Below are 6,258 nucleotides of genomic sequence, written 5' to 3' on the forward strand. Positions count from 1 at the left end.
TACCAGTAACCCATGATAATGGGTGTGAATCTCTGACTAAGTTTCTGCCTTTTGTCGGCACTGTCTTTGAGACAAAAAGATATAAATGAAATTCTGCTGAAATCAAAACGAAATTATGTTGATTTTGGCACTGAAATAGGACACTCGGCTAAAATCCTGGCCATTTGGTTGTTACAGGTCAAATCTTTATGGCCACATGTGTTGTAGGATTTTGGCAGTATTAGTGGGCTGAATTTGGCCTCTGAGCAGCTCAAGATGAATCTCTGAAAACCTATTCATTCAACCCTATACTTGTCAATTTTGCAAAGAAGACTTTGATCTGCTACAACATTTGCGCAGTAAATGATGTGCCTAGCGATTGGTGTTGTATGGAGGTACGCAAGTATCAACGTCTTCCATGTGATGTTCAATGTGCGCAAGAATAAATTTTTAAGCATGCTTCCATATGAGGTTCCCAAATGTAACACTTGTATGTGTTTGACTGGTGTAGGATATGAATTGCCATCAAATGGCGAGCATGGTTGTAATCTAAATCTTATTGCTTTAAAGCAGACAATTCTTGTGTAAAGGGTTTGTGACGTGTGCAAATATTATTTACACCAGTAATAACATTTCAGGTAACTTATATATGTTCATTATTGTGAAATGAACATATTTAGCCTGTTGCAAGATTTGAGCTGCTTCCTTGAATAATTTACACTGGCTAGTTTTGAAAGATTGAGACCTCATAGAAACTCAACAGCTGCCATATTTAATTCCAAAGTCTGCAGTGATGTTGGTGTTCCCTCAGTAATTGTCTTGTCATGGCAACATGTATACCATTGATGCCTCCTTCAGATAATTCAAGATGGATGTGCCCGGTATTTTACAAACACAGATTATCAGTGCAGAGAGAATGGCAATATCAACTAATCTCCCGATTAGTGGGTTTGCATAATTTATCCTAATTTCTTTTGTGAATTCTTTAATCCATCCTTCACCACCAGCTGTTCAAGGTCGTTTCGTGAGGAATCTTGACCTGGTACTTACTTCACCAAACTCAGATCAAATGCTGATAGTTTATTTCGCATCATTGAGTACATATTTATATCCAATTCCATAAAGGGGTGTTATTTGTAAATGCATGTTATATTCATTGTGTTACCTCTGCTATTAAGATCCTATTTATTGTATACAATTTCTGAATGTTATCTATGCATGAAGCCCTTAGTGTGTCATTGTTTGTGATATGTACATAGCCATTGTACAGACGGCTCCAGAAACATGGAAAGGTTTACGGCAACACTGAGAAGTACGACTGACTGAGTTTAGTTTTACGCCGCTTTTAGCAATATCACGGCAGGGGGACACCAGAAATGGGCTTCACACATTGTGCCCATGTGGGGAATCGGAGCCAATGCTTTAACCACTAGGCTACCCCACCGCCCTGAGAAGTACGAATTAAGGAATGATTAACTGTAGCAATATGAACAAATCAGGTGGTATTTAACAATTGTTCTAGTAGTACAGCTGAAGTATTGTCCGTTTGGGTTCAAATTCAGATGAAACGCAGCACAGCCAGGTGAGAAGACCCCAGCTGGTCAAGCGCGGTTTCATCAGCCATTTGTCGAAAATGGGGATTTACTGTTATATAATATTCACACTTGGCTAAGGATCAAATCATGGATTCAATAGAAAACTATGTGGGGTCAAATTTGGTTTAAATGCCTAAGTTTATTATGGATCCTAGGTTTCAGTATGTTATTGCATCTTGTGGACCTGCTATTGACAGGTGTTTATTTGTCCATGATTTGCTAAATTGTATCAAGTGCATAAGGTGGTTGTTTGCCTAAAGAGGGGTTATTATATTATTTATCCAGTTTTAAATGGATACAATTATAAATCTACGTTTAAGTAAAGTTGTGATTTTTGTGCGAGTAGTATATTAGTGGCATGGCATAACATAAGGCACAAGTCTTGGAAAGACATGTCGGGTACATGTATGTTTGTATTGAATCAAGAAAACATCCATTAACCTTAAGATGTTGCTTGGGATGGTCTCATCACCTGCAGATGTTAAGTCATGTGACTGTCCGTGTTGTGTCAATAGAAGCACTAGAGATTATAGATTATCTCCCACCTAGGTAGCTGTGATATGAAATGTGTTGTATATACAGAATGATTACATGTTAAAAGAATATGAAATGAGTTTCCATAACAGGTTCAACCATAAGTTTATTATATCCAAATGCTAAGCTGAAAAAAAGGTCATGTAAATCTTTTCATCTGTTGTGTGAAAGAAATATGGTTTGTGATCATTAGGAGCACAAACGCATCTGTGAATGGCCAGAGGTGTATGGTGGTGGTCAGGAGTGATGGTTGTATACTGAATGACAAGTGTTTGTTGACACTGGTGCTGAAATATGTGATTGGATTTACATTTGTGATCATGTCATTTTCACCCATGGAATAAAATATTGTAACAAGTAATGCATTGTTTTAAGTTCAACAAAAAGGCATTCAGTTGCAGTACCAGGAATAGATTCACACATGAACTTTGCTTGTGGGATAAATTAAAAGTCTAGTTTAAATACGAAAATATATTTCTCCAAGGGTGTCATGATGCAGATATTCGAGAGCCATTGGGCCCAATTTTTGCACATGGGTGTCTGCCAAGATTTGTGTGGTCAGGGGTGACTAACTGCCCTCTGAAACTCGGTTTCAGTCCCAAATATTTTGGATAGATTGATTTTATACCGCTCCCCATTTGCATCAATTTGATGTTGTCAAAACGTGTCCAACAATGGAGACAACAGAACTTGGTCAAAATTGCATACACATCACTTTTACCATGTGATTATGATTCACTATCAAATAGGGATGAAACCAGGTTTTAGCCAAATGTTTGCTCCAGTTTAGAGACCCATCACAAACACATGCAAAGGCAAGTTACAATCTGGGTTTTACATTGCCTTTAGAAGTGTTCCAGTTCGATCAATGTGTCTGCTTACTTTTGTGGAAGGGATGGGTATGATGCCCAAGGTGCTGTTGTACAAAGCTTAGCGCTGAGGTTGTTTTGTACAACAGCACCAAGAAACAACTTGGCGGATGTCACGACCATAAAATCCAGGTATGCCCAAGGGATGCAACTCTGCACAGGGAAATGCAGCGCCACAGACGAATAAATCATGAACAAGAATTGGTATTACCAGTTTCCTTGTCAATAAGTATTAGATTCGATTTGATGAAACGTGCTTCAATATAAACTTACGGATAGAAAGTCAAAACTTAGTAAGTCAGAATTGTGCATTGGCTTTTGAGTCAGGTGGACACTGTCCCAACCAAACCCTTCCTCGTATAGCAGTTGCACCTTGGCATCCTCTTCAAACGCCTCTTCCTCGGCTCCACATTTCGTCTATAGGCAGACACCGTTATGTTATTCAACTAGACCCTCAATAATACGCTTCCAATGATCCCGGCCTTTTTGCACCACAGAGTCCAGAACCAACATAATCTGGACTTGTCTCTGGAGATCAGTTGTCATTCTCTCCCACTTGAACAAAACGCCTTTAAACCTTCACATCATGGGCATCGACCTCTTCATTCACCCGAGTGTCACCTCACGAAACTTTCCCAGGAGGGCCCGGATGACTTTCCCAGGAGGGCCCGGGATGATAGTCGGTCATTTTTCTCTTCACTTGAAGGTTGGGCTTGCAATAGACGTTCTTTCCTCGGCGTCCCCAAAACGGATGACAGGTGTCGTCTCTGGAACAAAACAGCTGGTAGAGTGAGTGAACATGACGCTGGATTAGAGGGGTATGTAGTGATCATTATGGTGAAACTAAGTCAGTCTTTAGGCAAGTGAGAGTGAATCTAGTTTTACGCCGCTTTTTGCAATATTCCAGCAATATCACGGCGAAAGACACCAGAAATGGGCTTCGCACGTTGTTCACATGTGAGCAATCGAACCCGGGTCTTCAGCACGCTTTAACCATTAGGCTAACCCACCGCCTCTTAAGTGCAACAACATAAATCCGACACAATAATTGTTGCACACGCACATGAAATAGATAAATGTAACGGTTGCAGCCAGCGATGACCTGCGCCATCCTGACAACAGCAAGTTCGAACAGTGAACCCCTCTGCTTCTGCTGTACAATCAATGGGTTGAAACCACTATATTGATATTTGGAATTAAGTCAATCTAACGAAAACAGCATGGGTTACGATTTTTCCATTTGCGATTATTCCATTTATGATAATTAAAAAAACACATACACTTACGTAGAAAGGCAGAACTGGTCATTGGCGTTTTGGGTCAAGTAAGGGCCATCACCAGCTGGCAGTGCAGCTCCCATTCTCGTATGCAGGTTGTTCCATAGGGTGAGTGAGTTTAGTTTTACGCCGCACTCTGCAATATTCCAGCTATATGGCGGCGGTCTGTAAATAATCGAGTCTTGACCAGACAATAGAGTGATCAACAGCATGAGCGTCGATCTGCGCAATTTGTTCCATAGGGTCGAATCTTGCCTTGCTCCAAGGCTGTACTGAATGCTGAGCCCATGGAGGTATAGTAATTCTATCCTTCCAAGAGGCAAGTCTAGATAAGCGGACAGTACATCTAAGGACCCCAGTGTGCTATTTATTTTTAGAAATTATCATTTGAACTATTAATTTTACCTCAGGCTTGTGCAAGTCTAGGTCGCATCCAGACGGCGTCTTAACATCCTCTTCAGACGCCTGTCCGCCTCCTCCACCTTCCGCCTTTAGGCAGACACGTTCCATGGTTTTACCCTTAAAAAAGACTTCCTAATCACTGACTTAGCCGGCCGTAGTCACCGCAGGTAGTTCAGAGGATCCAGCAAATCCTGAACCAGGTTCTGTGGTTCGGTTGACGAACACACGTCATTCTCTCCTACTTGAAAAAAAAATGCCGTGAAAACCTGCTCCAAGGGTTTCCATCTCTTCTTCCATCCGAGCCAGTCTCCCCTTCAATCCAATCCACGGGCGCGCAGATGCCTCATGCAGGGGGCAGACTGGTTGAAGTCCCTGAACGAAGCTATGTCCCAGGATGACAAAGTGAATTGGTTCGAACAGGTCTGAAGCAGGATCTTTAAACGAAGGACAATGGCTTGAACGAAGTATTCAACGATGATTTCTGACAATGGGTGGGCGAGTTTAGTTTTACGCCGCTTTTAGCAATATTCCAGCAATATCACGACGGGGGACACCAGAAATTTGCTTCACACAATTTACCCATGTGGGGAATCGAACCCGGGTCTTCGGCTTGACGAGCGAACGCTTTAACCACTAGGCTTCCCCACCGCCCTTTTCTGACAATGAATTGTGTCAAACAATTATGTATTCTGGTATTTCTGTCCCTGAATATGTTCGTGATTGCAATGATTTGATTGTATGTGAAATCATCAGTGTAAGCATTAAATCACTTCAGGCGCACTGTCACTCCCTGTGTCATGAGCATACTATATCTTTTCCTCAAACTAAAGAACTCACGGAAATAGAAACAATGTTTTTTGGCGTTTGTTTATTACTTCATTAAATTAGGTAGTTTTAACAAATACGAAAATAACTTTTTCCCAACCAGGCCTTTTAATTTGGTCCTCTAATCATCCAAAATACCATATTATGAACGCAAACCTATGAAAAGTACATCGACATTCGCATACTATATCTTGCATCAGAAATGTACATTTTGAGTAATGAAAGTGAGTGAGCGAGTTTAGTTTTACGCCGCACTCAGCAATATTCCAGCTATATGGCGGCGGTCTGTAAATAATCGAGTCTCCAATCCAGTGATCAACAACATGAGCATCGATCTGCGCAACTGGGAACCGATGACATGTGTCAACCAAGTCAGCGAGCCTGACCACCCGATCCCGTTAGTCGCCTCTTACAAGCATGGGTTACTGAAGATCAATATTCTAACCCGGACCTTCACGGGTCCGAGTGATAAAAGGTCAAAGGGTAAAAATGACACTATTTGCTCTCCTGCAAACTCATCTACTCAGGATCATTTTACAAAAAGTTGTGAAAAACGGTAGTCATAGAATATTTAACAATCAAAATTTAGTTTTGTTCAAAACAACGAAATAAACGCCAATAACAATTTTCTTTCTATCTCCGTGAGTACTTTACACGGTCCTCCCAGCTGAAACTTGGTCTGAAGCCTCCTCGCATGTTAACTACAATAGTTCGGCGCAAAACTGTACTTAACAGGTTGGGGAAACCTACCGATCGGCCTATAATAGGCCAAACGGG

At 41.2% G+C, this 6,258-nt stretch overlaps 1 long non-coding RNA gene across 1 annotated transcript; it reads right to left on the reverse strand.

Moving 5' to 3' along the window:
* Window positions 1-3,178: 3,178 nt before the first annotated feature.
* On the reverse strand, window positions 3,179-4,904 carry LOC124262616. Its single transcript, XR_006894653.1, has 2 exons — window positions 4,660-4,904; window positions 3,179-3,744 (listed from the first exon to the last, which is right to left on the reverse strand). It is a non-coding gene; the product is annotated as an uncharacterized LOC124262616 (long non-coding RNA).
* Between the last annotated feature and the right edge of the window lie 1,354 nt (window positions 4,905-6,258).

This window comes from Haliotis rubra, unplaced genomic scaffold, assembly GCF_003918875.1.
Source record: "Haliotis rubra isolate DU_JTF1 unplaced genomic scaffold, ASM391887v1 Scf847, whole genome shotgun sequence".
NCBI lineage: Eukaryota > Metazoa > Mollusca > Gastropoda > Lepetellida > Haliotidae > Haliotis > Haliotis rubra.